Genomic DNA, 17,520 nt, shown 5'->3' on the forward strand with positions numbered 1-17,520 from the left:
CGGCCTCTGCAGCCTTTTGGTTTCATTGGTCCTGGGGAGAGTGGTACTAGTGGTGAGTGAGTGAAAGAGACAGTGGTGAAGGTGGTGAGAGAGTCAGTAAGTGGTGCTAGTGCATGTTGAGTGGGTGAATGAGAGAATGGTGCTGAAATTGTCTCCATGGGAATCTGTACTTGGGGTTTCCAGCATCTAAGAACTTTACCTCTAGTAGTATTGTTCATGTTTTAGTATTGTTCAACAGTTGGTAAAATCATAGATTTATGAATCCTGTCAATTTGGTCCATGGAAATATGAGTTATCGACATCAATCCTGGTGCAATAGTTGATATGACTTTGAAGTTCTATATGTCCAAAGGTTAAAAATATTGTCCAAAGGATAACAATTCTAAAACTTGATGATGAATGTTATATTTCAGTTTTCTCTCTCACAATTTTCCAATTTCTCTTATGACTCACTATGTGCCATGAGTGACTAAACTGCAAATGTGTTTGCAGTTGACAAATTCGGAAGATAATCATATAATTCTTTAAACTATACGTGTTTGAATACTTTTTCGTAGGGGTTTCATGGAACTACTTGTTCGATTGACTTTTTTGTTCTTGGTTGTCTGTCCAAGTGATTAAATGTGTTTGCAGTTGACAAATTCGGAAGATAATCATATAATTCTTTAAACTATACGTGTTTGAATACTAATGAATCTGTGGTGCAATGGTAGCACGTCTGACTTCGATGCAGAAAATGCGTGTTCGATTCACGCCAGGTTCACTCATTTGCATCTTTCATCAATGTTTTCTTTGTTGTGAAAATTATATAAATGTGTGAAATTGTGTGTGCAGTTTTTATGGAACGGTAACGTGTTTCAGTAATGCAAATTGTCTTCACAGTTTATATGCCTTAATACTCTTCACAGTTGTAATCAGGAAAGATTTATTGTTATATTTTTTATTGAATGTATATCTTGCTTATTCAATTGCTTTGTTTAATTTAAGAGCAAACTTGTACTTTTGCAGTCAGCGGCGGCGGCTCCCAGTATGATTGAGCTGAGTGTTTTGTGTGACTGATCAGTGCTCATACATTCCTTCACACATTTGTGGCACTTAAGCATTCAGGTTGTTTACAAGTAATGGCTTGGTAATGTTTACGTTATTACTTCAGCACTATTTTGAGCACCTTCTTTCACTTCTTTTTGTTATTGTAGTTCAACTTTTCTATCTTTAACTGTGCTTTTCCTCTTCCTTCGATATCCTCACGGAGATTTCATAGGAAGCTCATGGTATGACATCTGAGATAACTGGAGCTTTTCTTGAGGCGGAACAGGGGTATACTTCTCTCGTGAAAGAAGAATTATCGCAACCACAAACCACCACCACTGCAAAGGTATTTCTTTCGTATGTTAAATCGACGATTAATCACGGTTAGAAAAATTCAAAATCAAATTGACGCGAACCGTTGAGGCTTAAGCTCATTTGTAATCTCAAACATGTTTTTGTGAGAAACTTTTAAATGTGAACAAAATAATGGCAGGCCATTTACATTTAGTGGCCTATTATTACTACTTGCACTTTGCTTAGCTGTTGATTTTGTTCAAGTGCTGGATGTATATGTTCAAACTTTTAAAACCAGCATTAGAAATTCAATACTCGTTAACATCTTATGCTAAGCTATATAGAAACATTCTTTGTATAGTTTTATATCTAAAGGTGACGTAACGTTGTAAATGTTAGGGCTTCATACTTATTGTAAATATTGCACAAACTAGTATTGGTTCTGGAGTTTAGAGAGTGTCTTGTTTCCTCGAGTTGAACTCTAGTAATGATGGAATGGAAGATAATTTCTTGAAATGTTAAGTATTTGATCTTCTTTTCTATTTCATTGTTTTTTTTTGAAGTTTTCTTGTTTGTGTAAAGTCTAAACTTCTGATACCTTTCCCCCTTGATCTGTTATAGTTAACAGTTTCTGCGATAAAGGTGGCATAACGTTGCATTTCACTCAGTTTGGCTGCCAGCAAGCTCAGATCTTCTTTAAATTGGTCAGCAAGAAGAGTTGTCCTTTTGAAGCCTTTGGAAATCCATCTGCAATTTCAGGTGTCATAGGTAATCGTTTTTCTCCGGCTTTATTTAGATTCTTTTAATTTTTTTTCTGATCATAATATAATAAGTTCATAAGAATAGAATTCCAGTCCTTAACGTGATCGCAGGAGACTTGTTTCCTTGCAGTTTTCCTTCTTAACTAAATCCATACTTACAACTCTGTTTTAGAATGCTTCCCTTATTATAATATTTGAAATGATGTTTTAGCTGTTGACAAATTCTGAAGATAATCATATAATTCTTTAAACGATGCATGTGTGAATACTACTGAATCTATGGTGCAATGGTAGCACGTCTGACTTCAAGGCAGAAAATGCGTGTTCGATTCACGCCAGGTTCACTCATTTGCATTTATCATCAATTCTCTTTTTGTAGAGCAAATTATTTAAATGTGTGAAATTGCGCGTGAAGGTTCATATGGAACGGTGACGTGTTTCAGTAATGCAAATTATCTTTAACTATATGTGCATCTTAAATCCAATAATCCCGATTAGTTCAACGGGACCCTAAACCTATGGATATTATTCATAATATCCTTATTGACATCTTCCACTAAGTCGGATAATGACAATTATTGAATTCTTTTATCATTTTTTGATCCATTCTTATGTGTTTTTCGTATTTATGTTTATCCAAAGGTCGTACTCGATAAATGGTAGGCCACTCCCGTCCAGGTTTCGAGCTCGGAGTCACTTTTTCTCTCGAAGTCGCCATAAAAGGGTTTGTTTAAGGTTTCGGAGAATATTCCGATGGAATCTTACCTGTAAAGGGTTGGAATCATGATTCTTACGAAGTTTCAGACTTATAGTAGTCCACTCCCGACACGGTTTCAAGATCAAAGCCACTTTCTTTCTCAAAGTCGCCAGAAAAGGGTTTGTTTAAGATTTCGGAAAATATTTCGATGATGTATCATGCTAAGTTTGAAGTCTGAACCCTCCCGGAGATTCTTGGTTCATAGTTTATATGTCATTATACCACATTTGAAGTTCGAATCGACACTGAGCTTCATATTTATCGATTTCGATGATGTATCCTGCTAAGTTTGAAGTCAGAACCCTCTCATATCTTCTTGGTTCATAGTTTGAACGTTGTTATACCACATTTAGAGTTCGAATCGACATTGAGCTTCATATTTATCGAGTTTGACGATGTATCATGCTAAGTTTGAAGTGAGAACCCTCCGAAGCTTCTTGGTTAATAGGTTGTTTGTTGTTTTGGAGTTCGTATCGACACTGAGATTCATATTTATCGATTTTGATGATCTATCATGCTAAGTTTGAAGTCAGAACCCTCCCAAAACTTCGTGGTTCATAGATTGATTGTCGTTATATTACATTTGAAGTTCCAGTTGATACTGAGATCCATATTTATCGATTTCGATGATGTATCATGCTAATTTTGATGTCAAAACCCACCCATAGCTTCATGATTCATTTTTTTTTTGCCGTTATACCACATTTGAAGTTGGAGTCGACACTGAGCTTCATATTTTTCATTTTCGATGATGTATCATGTTAGCTAAAGCTACTTCATGACATGTATGACTTGTCGAAATTACTTCATGACCTATGTGACTAATCGAAATTCAAACCGGAAGAACAAAGAGAAAGCACAAAGAAACACACCAATTATCGAATTCGTTTTTCATTTTCCCGATTCATTCTTATATATTTTTTGGATTTTTTTTTTATCAGAATGTCGATAACAATGTCCTAAATTTATTAATATATTTTTTTGGAATTTATTTCGTCTCTAAGGTTGCTAATAAAACCGAATACATGAGTTCGTATTAGCACAAAGAGAAACACACATGCTTCTCAATCCGCATGAGCATACTAAATACAATTTCAGCCGTCAAGATGTTTTCACAATCCGTATGTCACTCTTAAATCATATCTTTCAGCGTCCAAATTATTTTACATAAATGAAAGTTTTTTTCTCTCACTTCCCTTCACTCGCTTTCCTTTCATCTCTTATCTTCCGTCTCTCTAAAACAAAAGAAAGCCCATCTCTCATATGAAAAGAACTCCATTAAATCTATCGGATTTCAGAACTCCAATAAATCTATCAGATTCTAAGAAATTGGATATAAAGAAGGAAGACATAAAGAGATGAAGAAATTCATTTCTTCCATTTCCTCCACTTTTCTACTCCATTCTCTGTCTGATGTGATGACTTTCAAGGGTTTGAGAGATGAGATTGAGACTCGGTTTGAGAGAATCAATTGATGTGGGTATGTACATGCTGAAGTGATGGTGCTGCTGTGAACCATGTAAGAGAACTACTAGGGATAGTTATGGATTCGCGATGAACAGAGAGAAGCAGTTAGGGTTTTGAATTGAATGAAATCGATAAGTAAATCGAGTATTAATTGATGAAGAAACAAAAGGGTATTGTTTAATTTTAGTTGTGAAAATGTTTTTAGATGAAGAATCAAAGAATTAGGTTTTGGATTTTTAGGCCTGGAATCAAGATAAAAATCGAGATTTGGTTACAGGGGAAGGTAATGAACATGGTAAGACTGCGGTGAACAATCTTTTCACGCCTCTCTCACCAAACCCTCTAGCCCTTTCCTATGATTTCCTTGAAAGAGAAATGAAGGGTAGATATAAAAGTAAACCAAATATTTGTTGAAATTGAGAAAACGAGCAAGAGAATGATCATTTGCCATGAATATTTGGTTCTAGGTTTGAAATAATTTTGAATCTGGTGATATAGAAGTGGAGTTGTGAACAGAAACATAGGAATTTTGAGGGAGTAGAAGAATGTTAGGACAGGGGTTTTTGAAATCAAGAAGGAAAGATGATGATGGAAGAATCTGAGAGTTTTGATAGAAGTGTGGTGCTACAGGTGAACATGAAGAAAAATCTGAGAAGGTGTTGTGGTTGTATGTTGTTGTTGAGTTGTGCAGCTGATGCAAAGAAGAGAATGGGTAGGCAGTGTGCTGATGGCCTTAAAGAGAATGGGTAGGCAGGTTGTGTGGAGTTTCTGTTACACAATGGTGCTGCTAGGGTCAAGAAGATACAGAAATTTGCAGATGGTGCTGCAGTTGAGATGAAATGGAAACAAGAACTGATGATGTGCTTGCCATGAAATCTAGATGAATGTGTAGGATGTAATATTGCAGGACTGAATGGGTGGTGTTGGCCTGAGGCTTGTAGATGAATGTTAGGATCCAGGTACAAATTGGTTGTTGTGACTGTGAAGCGGTTAATGAAACGGAGAAAGGCTCAAGCAGTACTTTGTGTAAGTGAAAATGCAGTAGTTTGTTGGTGTTGTTATTGCATTGTCCCTGCAATGGGTTAGTGACTTGATTGAGATAGTCAGAACGAGGTAGAGATATTGGAGTTGGTTTCGCATCTAAAATTGAGAGCAAGGGCTTACCATGCAATGAAGAGAAACTGGAGCTGTAGCTTGGTGTTCGTGGTATTAGAAATGGTGGAACTGACAGATGAAGGTGGTTATACAGTGGCCTAGAGAGTGTTGCAGTTTTTTTTGCTGGATGAACTGAAGCTGGAGAGGTTATGTGGAATGAGTATTACAGTAATTCAGGTAGTAATGCACCTCAAGTTTTCCATCCTCCACTCCTTCATGCCTTATTATTACATTTGTTAATGGTTTGGTCATACGGTGATAGCCTCAATCAATATTGATAAATTTATCTATTTTTCTCCATCCTTAACCCTGAATAAGTTAGTTCTTCTTAATGTCGTGCGCTTTCCTCTTATAGTGTTTTCGGATCATTTCCAGTTCACTAGCATCTGTGTACATGTGATCCTTCCTTCTTAGCCGTTATAGTTAATGCTTTAGGATTGGCCATTTTATATGTGATATTATAAATCTTTTATTTTTTTCTAAATTTTTGTTGTTGTTGTTGTGTATTCTTTCCAAAGTATCCAGAAACTCTGCTAGCTATGGTTCTTCAAGATATTGCAGTGAAGTGTGGGGATCAAAGGTACAATCTTTTTTTTTTTGAGTTCTATATTTTCAACTTTGTTACTTTTTATCTAATTTGTTATTTTCAAACATGATGATTTTGAGGCGAGTGGTTTGTCAACTTTCCCCTATCAATTTGAGAATTTGAGGCTTACAGGGAGGCACATTTACCATCTCAAACTTGGGAGCTCCCTTTGGAGCTGAACAATTATCTGCTATCGTCAGTCCTTCTCAAGCTGGAATTCTTGTTGTTGGGACAGGTCAAATTTGATGCAGTAACTCCTTATTATTCCTAAAGGTTTCTCTTATGTCACCCCAATTGTCCTCCTAAATTACTCTTTCCACCTTCGTTTTAAGAAGCTGAGAGAAGGGTGGTGCATGGAGCCGGTCCTGATCAATTTGACGTTGCCTCTTTCATTCCGGTCCTGATCTTTAAAGCAAACTGTAAGTCTTGTATTGTTCATCAGCACTGACTGATGACCAATGTGAACTTTAAATTACAAATTTTGTTTTCATTTGCATCTAAATTACTAGTATAGTTCATTAATTAGTTGGGATGCCATGGAGGCTTGCTGTAACATATTCATTTCGTTTGATGCAACTAATTATGTTGTGAGGTGTGTTTGATATTTTTCTTTAGTATTGGGGACTGTGTAACCCAAATGCATATTGCAATCTTTTTATGTTAAACAGTTCATACTCTTCTATTGTAATTTGTAAAATAAGTTATCCTTTATGCGTCACAAGTGCAGTTTTAGATGTGGGAATCCCTAGTATGTTGCAATTTTATGTAGTCATACATTAAATTATATTAAGATAATTATCATATGGCAGGTTGAATTACGAGACTAGTTATAGTGAGTTATGTAATCGAAGTCTTCTTGGACCCATATCTTATTGTTCGCATTGTATTATAAGCAATATGAGGTTTTGCTCTATGTCCCCTGTGGCCCTGTGTAAATTAACCAACTATTTTGATCTTTGTTACAGGTTGTGCTGCAAGTTAACGGGGAAGAAGCAACAAAACCAACATCCTGCCAACTATAATCCATCCCCAGATGCGTTCCAGTCTATGTAGATGCGGACTATAAACCAACATCCTTCCAACATCCTTCCAACTATATGTCTTATACCTGAGCATCCTCAAGGTGATGATAATCACAATTATCTGGGAGTTTATATTGCAAATAAAAGGTTAATTCCGCCTGTGCTGTATTGAGGAGCATCCATTTTTTTGTAAAGTACTGGAAGTCTTTAATGTGTGATGTTTTGCATATACTTGATGTAAACTTAAGGAAGTGTTTTGTGCTCTTGGATATGATATGATTACATAATATATAAAATTTTCTTGTTCAATCCTTTTTTGATGACTTCATTTGTTGATGGATGGCTTGTACATTAAAGAGTAATATTTATGATTTTAGAAAAAAAAATTCAGGTGACCGGAAAATCCAGGTGACCTGAAACTTTCATGCCACCGGGACTTTAGGTTCCGATCACCTGAAAGCGCCATCTTTTTTCTATTAAAATATAGAGACACATGTCATCTCTTTAGTGGTCATTTCAATAGTTAGAGAAAGAGTTAGCAAAGATTATAACATAATCTCTACGTTACAAAGTAAATATGAAGTGTAAAATGTCAATAGTTAGGATAAATACTGTAATGGAAGTAAAGTGTTATCCTATTCAATTTCCCTAATGGATTAAAAGGTTTAGATAAAATACTAACACATTATATAACTGCCTATAGGTAACGATTTTTTTTAGGTAGGGAAATTAGCTTATATTTTTCCGTAACACTTTGTCTCCATTACAAAAACTTGGATTTGGTGTAGTGGAGCCGAACCTTTGTTTTTTTGAAATTATACCTAGGATCGGATGATAACTTGTCAGCCGAACCTAGGTATAATTTCAAAAAAATAGAGGTTCGGCTCAAAAGTTATCAGCCGAACTTCACTCAGAAACCGAATCATCCACTAGGTTCGGCTTGAAAAATTGAGGTTCGGCTGGAAAATTGAGGTTCGGCTGGAAATATTGTAAAGTCGCATTAGCCGAACATAGTGTTTCTCTAAATCATACACTAAGTTCGGCTCAAAATTGATATTGCAAGATCAGCCGAACTGATCTTCTGAAAACCCTAATTTCATCTTTGAAATCATATTCTACCGATCAAACAAAATAAAATCAATCAAAAAACAAGATGGGTTTGTTACGCATACATTCTAAAATACATCTATGAGCAATTGAGATTTGGATTTCGCATTCCAACATCGCTCACTTCGATTCGTGTTTCCTTTGTTTGATTAATTTCTTTATTGAATTGGAGTCCTAGATGTTTAAGTTTAAAGTTTATTTTGATTTTTAATTTTAGGTTTTTGAGGATAAGGGAACTATGACAAATTGAAATTATTTAGGGATATATAGGTAATTACACTACCTTTATACACCCCTTATAAACCCACCCTAGATAATATAATGGATGAGTATGCCTCAAAAAAAATGAGTATGCCTCAAAATAGGAAAAATTACAGGGAGACCCAAAGAAAATAATATTCTCATTTTCAGGACCACAATTAATTTTAGGTACCGTGTGATTATAGATTTTTCGTGGTTGTAGTAATAGTGGTTATAAAATAGGGTTCTTTTCAGACTTGTGAAAGCAGATTTTTTTAGATTTAATAAAAATTATATACACAAAAATATTAACAATGGTGCAAGAGGTACTGGGGTTTAGGATTCCACCGAATTCATTTCTTAAGGTTCAAATAATGATTCTTTTAACAATTATAGCTCAGTAAATATATAAAATATATTGACTCTTATTTTCGCCAAGATAAATTCTTCAAATATTAGATGTAAATGTTAAGCATGAGGCATCAAATCAAATGACAACTAATTTTTTCAAATCATAATTTCAATTAAAATTAGTGCAAAAGTCATGAGAAGAATTAAATATAATTATCCAAGTGTGAAATAAGGCTTCCTCCATCACCCCAGTGTTGGGGTTTAGCTCATCATAGTAAAAATGCTCTCAAAATATTTCATTGATGCTCAAAAGTGTTTTACAATGAAGAGAAATACAAGAAATTGATGTAAAACAGAACACTGCGACCGACAGGAGGCGTCCAAAATCAACGACAGAGCTGAGGTGTTGTTGTCGTTGAAGAACTACGACCCACAAAGCACAGTCGATGTTGCTGTTGAGAAACGACTGCTGATGCGAGTCCGTTCTTCGTGTTCTTCAGGCGTGTTAATGGCAGCAGCAGGTAACTTCTATGCAACTCCTCCTGCGCCTCTCTGCTCGCCTCCAAACCTCCCCAAAACTCTCGACAGCCTCTCTAGTAGACCCAAAGAGCCTTTATATAATGTTTAATGCCTTCAAATCTTCACAATAACTCCCCGAAATCTCCATTAACGTCGGGAATATTTTCTTTGTATTTGATGCAGGATATGGGATTTTCTTCCCTGTTTAACTCTTCTACGCGTCTCTGGATTGTCTTATATTGTTCGTATAATATCATGAGAGAATATCTTCCCAAATATCTTCTCCCAATCTTCACACAGCTTCCGTAATTAAAAATATCTCGGTCCCCTGTTTACTTCCAAACTCGGATTTCTGGCCCAAGTTTTTCAATCCAATTCATTGTACCAATCCTGTTATGCTATATTAGGTCCATCCCAATCATTTCCAGCGATTGAATCTCGCTCAAAGCCCACACAAGATCGAACCCTAAACTGCCAGTGAAGTGTGCATGGCATAAGATTTTCCCGCCATTTTTTGAATCGTGAAGAAAGGGTGTCCTCCCCCTAACCATAACTGGGGTGCGAATAGCAGCTGCCTTGGGGGTGACCTGGGGGTTCCCCTTAGTAATTAGGTTACCCCTTATCCAAAAGCGAGAGTCCGAATAACACTTGTCCTCCGGGTGCCAAAATCAACTTTTCGAGCCGAATTTTCCAAAAATATTTATTTCCAAAAAATACATACAAATACATAAAATAACAAAATTAGTACAAAATCGAGTGCCAACAATATATAGTATTGAGATCAAATTAGACACAAAAATGTGTCTATGACCGTGACACCCATAATTATATGAAATTATTAAATATGTCTGGATGACGGATTATGCATCTGCATGACGGGTTATGCATCAGGGGTATAATTGGCAACACAACTTGGACATAACATATCTAAAAATCCGCGCCTTGGAATTTTACAAATTTTATATCGTTGGAAATATTTTTAAGAGAGCTACGCAACGAGTACAAACAAGAATTTCAAATTTTTGTTTTTCATGAAAAAATCGGAGGAGATCATCATTTTAGGCAAAATTTTCGAAAACTTGATACATAACCATTATGCAACCACCAAAAAAGATGCATAACACATTCTGCAGACGCATAACGAATTATGCAACCATTTTCTCCACTGCATAACAAATTATGCATCTGCGTAACAGATTTATGCATGTATAACAAGTTATGTAACAATTATTTTGGTTGATTTTAGTGCATACAGAAAAGATTGATGCATAATGCATTATGCAACCATACTTACGGATGCATATCACGTTATGCATTCATTTTCTCGATGCATAATGCATTATGCATTCATATTTGGATGCATATCAAGTTATGCATCCATTTTCTTGACTGCATAACAAGTTATGCAACAATTTTCGATTTCATACCCAATAAAAAAAATGCTGGATAATGTGTTATGCATCCATTTCCTTGACTGCATAATAGTTTATGTAGACATTTTCTCGACTGCATGACATGTTATGCAGTCATAACAGCATCACCGCTTCATTACCATCCATCAAACCACTGTCAACAACAACTCCATTAGCAGCACTATAGCAACTACAAGAACACCAACTGATTCCTGCAACCTCAGTAACCAACAACGAACCCCTAAATTTCATCTTTAACATCAGAAACATTCAAGCATTTTCTCGAACACCTCTTGAGCAGAAACTGATGTTGTTATTGTGCATCAATAAACCCCATCTCCAGCTCTCCAATTCCTTCACATTCAAGTTGAATCACAAACCCATAACTCCAATTCCATCAAGGACTTAAAATTTTCATCAATCTGCACCATTTACTACCACAATCAACCACAGCAACGCTTCTCATATCTGTATGGACAGAGAAGAGAGGAAGAAAGCTGTACCCTCTATTGCGTCTTCCTCTTGACTCAATTTCTTCGATGTCTAGAATGTTAACTTCCTTCTATCTTGCCAAGAACATCCACTACAAACCATCTTATTCATCCACTGGAAACCATCTAACTCATTCATATCATTTCACATAAAAATTCACCCAAATTCCATCCACATCGCAACAGATCCATTTCCTTGATTCTCAATCTGAAATAGGGACCCTGACCGTGAATTTCCATTGTCTAGCATAGACGAGATTGGGTTCTTCGTCGGATTCTTATTGAAGAACGAACAAATCCGTCATAAAAAAAATTCAAAGAAAAGTTTGTTAATCAGATCTGAAAAATAAAAAATAGAACGAAAAGGAACGAGTTAAAAGATGGATTTGTCCTTTGTTGATTGATTCGTCTGACTTCATCTTCACTGCTTCTTCTTCAACTTTGTTTTCGTCCCTTATATATTGTTCTCTTTATTTTCTGAAGCTTCAGATGATATGAGTTGTGTAAACATGTTATGCAGTCATAAATATGTGACCTAATTCTTCAATTCGTCATACCCCTTCACAGATCGATAACCATTTGCAGAACCCATTATCCGACTTCCTGTTAATCTCTCATATCACTCCATTCAGTGATAGCAACAATCATCCATCTCTGATCGACAAATCATCACCGAAACCCCTTCAGTGTCATCTCGATTTGCCCAAAAGAAAAGAAAAAGAATTGAAGAAGAAATTCGCATGAAGAAGAAATAAAAATACGAAGAAACCGAATTTTATAAATTTTGGGTTTGGGAATAATTTTTTCCCCAAAAATGGGGGCGCGCCTGAAGTTTTCTTTCAGTGGGTTTCTCAGTAGAAAAATCTGGTAGAATGGGTCTCCCTGTAGTTTTCACTCGTATGATTCGTTCACTCGATCGTGTATACATTTTTACTACAGTATTCCCTTTTTTTTAAAAAGATAGACTCGATTTATTTATGAACAAATTAATTAATAATAATCTATCTAATTAGATGATAATTGAATCTAAAATCTCAATTCTCATTCATTCTGACCCCACAAAAATCTGGTGTGGAAAAATATGGTGAGGGTATTGCAAAATACAGCTCTCTTATTAACTCTAGCCCCACACCAATTAACTCTTAGCATAATCTTACACCACACTTACACCTTCAATCTAATCCACTACAACCTTCCATCAAAATTAACCGTCTAAAGCCATGAACCCCACTTCTCCACCACTTCCTTATTATCGTAAAGAGGAAAAAGTAATTCTTTTGCGTCTTCATCCTCCATATGTTTCTGAATCAGTTCACATATGAAAGTAGAATTTCAGTTCGTACTGAGGTTGCTTGATTTTTACAATTTTAGTTTAGATTTGGATTTTCTGTTATTGTGCGGTTTTTCACAAATTTTCAACTGATATGGATAATTCAATTGACACCCTCTACTCCAGGTATCACTACACCAAATTCAGGATTCTGTCACAGGGCATTTCTGTTACTGATTAAATTTGTAACACATATACGCCGTTGGAGAAACGCTGTGATAGTAATTGTTATCATTTTTTGTAACAGTTTTGACTGTGACAATATTTGATTACAGTCACATTATAAATTGTTACAATAATTAATAGTAACAGTTAACCTTATTTTAGTTTTGCGACACGTTGCTCATTTGTCACAATTAATATACATATTTAATTGTGATTCAAACTTTGCAACAATTAGATGATGACACGTGCCTTACACCGCCAGGTAGGCAACTATATAGTTTGGCCACATGTCATCTTTTCTTACGGTTACAGCAACACATATAAGTGTTGCCTACATTTTGCAACAATTTCCCAATGGACACCTGTCGTCTTTTTGTCACAATTACTGTAACGTTTAAACTATGGTAACAGCATTAATGTGATGACACGTGTTGTTTTTCTTCACAGTTTTGGTCACAGTTAACCCTGTGACAATAATTGTAATAAAAAATGGATAGTCCAGGTCATTATCATGGACCTGGCCTTCCAGTTTACAGGCCTTCACAATTAAACCAGAAACACAGGCCTGCAATACAACAACTGAACCTGAAACACAGGCCTGCAATACAACAACTGAACCTGAAACACAGGCCTGCAATACAACAACTGACTGGAAACACAGGCCTGCAAACTATCCGCAATTTACAATTCATTTACACAAAATCATTCTATTCATTATGAACAAAGAAACAAATATGATGGCCAGTAAGAAAACAAACTTCCTAGGCACCAAAAAGTAAGTGTCTGAACAAACTAATAGACACCAAAACCTATTGCCGTTCTCAACTGTGAACTGTACCGAATGACCTACACAGATAAACAAAATAACAAAATCAGTATGAGAACAAATGCAGAAACAACTGACCAATTAGCGGACAACCAATATATGGACATCACAAAGATTTAAGTAAAAAAATTAAATTTAAAGATGGTACAAGAATCGCATGAAACTGACCTAGTAGAGATTTTTTTGACTTGCCTCCACTTGCAGGGGTCTTTCCTCCCTTGGGGTAAGGAGTACCTTGACGAACATCACCACCTTTCTTGCCATCAGCACCTGCAAAAACGTGGACAGTTGCAGATGATTAGAACAAATAGGAAAATGGCAGCAACATAACAATCCAACGAAGCAAGCCAAATGAAAAAACATTTTCACCTAACTTCTGAGGAGTTTCTACTTTAACATTTTTGTCCAAGAGTGGGCTTATTGTTAGCAACTTCAGCAAGTCTCTTCTTTCCCTATTAGAAACACATAAATTTATAGTTGGTCAGCAGTGGCAAATACAGAGAACTCTTACTCAAGCTAATCATGAAAATACTAAAAACGACGACATTCTTAGCAAAAATTAAACCACAAGGTTGGACAATGCCTGAAAAGCAAGGGGTAAGGACAAAACAAATTATGAGACATGATCAACAACAAAGCAAATTTTGAGAATATTAAAGCACTCACTCTTAACGCCGCTTTATGTAGAGATGATGAGCGCATATAGGCTTTCATGAGCTTGAATATCATTGCAGTTACTAATCCAAGGATGACCTGCCAAGAGAAATATAATTAGGATCACAAAGAAAGAAATTCAGCAGTCTTTTTAACAAGATGAGAATATTAAATTAATGCCTCAGCAGCCATCACTCGTTCATGTGGGTCTTTATTCAATAGACGCTTGACAAAATGCTTGGCTTCAGAAGATAAAGAAGGCCAAGGAGGTTCATCGAGTCCGCCCTAAAGGCCAGAAAAATCTCGGACTCTGTGCGAGCCAAGAACGGACAACTTCCACATAAAAGCATATATGATATCACACCAATACTCCACACATCAGCCTCTGTATTGTAAGATCTATGTAGAACTTCAGATGCAACATAGTATGCACTTCCAACGATGTCATTAAGCCTTTTATCTGCATCGTGTCAGATAAAATAGAAGTTAGAAAGACGCCTAATTTTACTTCGGTGAATAATATGGTCAGCACCCAAGAGAGTAAAAAATCACCTGGTTTCACAAAATCGGACAAGCCAAAATCAATGGCCTTCAATTGCGAGTTTTCATCAACAAAAAATTCTGATTCAATCAAACCACTACACTTGGTTAGCAATATAAAAAAGTAAAAGAACAAGAATGTTAAGAGAAATAACTCGTGTGTTTGGTAGGATAACTTGGTTTCCATGCCAATCTAGCATGTTTTCCATGTGGGAAAAACATTATAATCCTGCCTGGGCAACACTAACAAGGATTATCTACTAAAGGCAAGTAAAGAGTAATATAATAGTTTCCTCAATTGATGAACAATAACTCAATTAAACTAGCAACTTGATAGATCATCACCATTACTTGGGCCCAGATTTAACACTTCAATTCTATCTGAAATGCCACCCAGTTGCAAGCAAGAGCAATTAGTGAAGTCTACAATCTTGTAAATTGGGACTTCTGATTGGCATGGAGCCGACCAGATGTTTAATAGAAATTTAACTTCTAAGTTTCTCGATAAACATATTGACCATGAGAAGAAATATACGACTGGTTAAATCGGAATAGTCACTGAAGTCTAAACAGAATATACCCTTGTCAGGTTCATCAATCATGTGATGTGAACAAGAAAGTGAAATCAGTCTTAAGATATGCTTAACAATGTCTCTTCATGTGCCCATTACTCCTACAATCATCTTATATCATTCAGTTGTAAAAGAAATATTGTTACAATTGGTACTGTCACTTAAGTATTAGATGAAAAAAGCAACTCCCAGCAACGTAATATTCAGTTATGGAACTAATATCTTTGAATCGGTAAGCTAAATTTCAACTAAGTTAACTCAAAAAATTTAACATCATAATACTAAATTCCTAAGAACAGACGAGATGGACAAAGAATACACAATCTTATATTGGCGCGCTTTAGATAAAGGGATTAGAGAAAGAAAAAAAGAGAGGGAAGAAAGAAAGAAAGATTATAAACTACGTAGGTACTTACAACAAAGGCGAAGTCATGCTTCAAATCCACATCCCATACTCTGCGGAAATGGTTGCCATAAACAGTAAGGTTATATCGCCTTTCACATTCCATTAAAACATCCAACTACATTATAGATAGAACCTCCAAAGTCTCCTATACACCCTGCTAGAATAGCCACCAATTCCACCAAGGGCACTCTCACATCATAGACCTCCAGGTTTGGAAAATGCCCAGAAACCTTCAACAAGATCATTTAAGTTAAAACACATGCCACTACAGGGGGGAACATTCGGACAGTAGATAGCGTAATGATAGTGTGAACATAATCCCAAGCACATGAAAGATGCTAGGTGACGTTCTAAATATCACAATAACACAGGAACAAGCCCACCCGTACTAATTGGCTACTTATACACTGATGAAAATTAAACTTGTCAACCATGAATCAAAAAAAAAAAAAAAAAACACAGCAGATTGTACAAGTTACTTCTATTTCACATATATACAAATGGGGAACGCTCTCAACTGCATTAGTAAAAAATCAGGAAATAAATGAATCTCTTCACAATATATCCATTTAGTAAATAAAAGTCAATGAAACTCTCAAGCAAATAATTACCCTCCATGTATATAAATCGAACACAGAACACCTCTTCTTTCAATTCACCATCAGACAAATCAGTAGCATGCACGAACCATGATATCTGACTCCCATTCCCAGTATGTTGTTGAACCAAAATTGTAGGAAGAACTACCAAATAAAAAAATCAAAACAAAAAAACCTAAATCAAATCTCTCATATCAAATCCAAACTTCAAAAAGAAAAAACCAAATCAATTCAAAAACAAAAACGTGCCTGGATGATTACCAATAACCTCCAGTAACCAAACGAAATTTCTTAGTTTCTTTATGTTTAAGAAGCTTAATAAAGCCATTTCCTCTTTCTTACCAATTATTTCCATCTTTATCAAATCGGTATAGTTTCGCTCATCTACAGAATTAACAATCATAAACCAAATCATCAATTTCAAATCGAATCACAAAAACCCTAGATTCTATTCAGAGTAATCCTCCTCTTCTTCTCGATCTGTAGCAGTAGCAATGAAAAAATCTCCACCTAATTTGAAGCAATGGAAGCAAACGAAACTTGGGTTAGGGTTTCACGAATTGCAGAGTTAGAAAACAGAGCGAGAAGAGAAATTTGGAGTTCGATTTTGACTTTTAATTGAAACATTTTGAAGAGATCTTGAGATTTGGTTTCGTTTCTTCAACAATGAGGATGTAGGATTTCTGATTTACTTCATACTGAAACTGATTCCTTCGTTAAATCTTGAGTGCGGGTTTTTTTTTCTGAGGGAGGCGCAACTTGAGTTAGGGTTCCGAGGGAGGGGAAGATGAGAGAAAAGTGAGTGAATGAAGATAAGTGAGAGAATTTTTTTTTTCGACTTATCCAAAAGAATTTGAACGGATAAGATGTGGTAGGATGGGGTCATACGGATTGTGAAACTTTTTGGACGGTATAAATTTGATTTAAGACAGTCATACGGATCAAGATAAGTGTGTTTTCTTTATGCTTTCTGTTGGTGTTAATACGAACTCATGTTTTCGGTTTAATTATCAACCTTCGACATGAATAAAATTCAAAAAAAAATATTGTTAAATTTAGGACATTGTTATCGACATTCTTATACAAAAATATCCAAAAAATGTATAAGAATGAATCGGGAAAATGAAAAATGAATTCAATAATTGGTGTGTTTCTTTGTGCTTTCTCTTTATGCTTCCGGTTTGAATTTTGATTAGTCGCATAGGTCATGAAGTAATTTTGAAAAGTCATACAGGTC

General features: G+C 35.7%; 1 long non-coding RNA gene and 1 other non-coding gene across 3 annotated transcripts; one reads left to right on the forward strand and one right to left on the reverse strand.

The window, feature by feature from the left end:
- The first annotated feature begins 692 nt into the window (after positions 1–692).
- TRNAR-UCG lies at positions 693–763 on the forward strand. Its single transcript has one exon. It is a non-coding gene; the product is annotated as a tRNA-Arg (tRNA).
- A 12,409-nt stretch (positions 764–13,172) lies between these two features.
- On the reverse strand, positions 13,173–17,078 carry LOC113314996. Of its 2 annotated transcripts, none has more exons than XR_003342664.1 (8): positions 16,626–17,078; positions 16,296–16,427; positions 15,695–15,914; positions 14,719–14,787; positions 14,179–14,626; positions 13,882–13,964; positions 13,681–13,782; positions 13,173–13,532 (listed from the first exon to the last, which is right to left on the reverse strand). It is a non-coding gene; the product is annotated as an uncharacterized LOC113314996 (long non-coding RNA). The 2 variants fall into 2 exon arrangements; XR_003342665.1 differs by having other exon boundaries at positions 16,545–17,078.
- Positions 17,079–17,520: the final 442 nt, after the last annotated feature.

This window comes from Papaver somniferum, chromosome 10 (assembly GCF_003573695.1).
Source record: "Papaver somniferum cultivar HN1 chromosome 10, ASM357369v1, whole genome shotgun sequence".
Classification (NCBI taxonomy): Eukaryota; Viridiplantae; Streptophyta; class Magnoliopsida; order Ranunculales; family Papaveraceae; genus Papaver; species Papaver somniferum.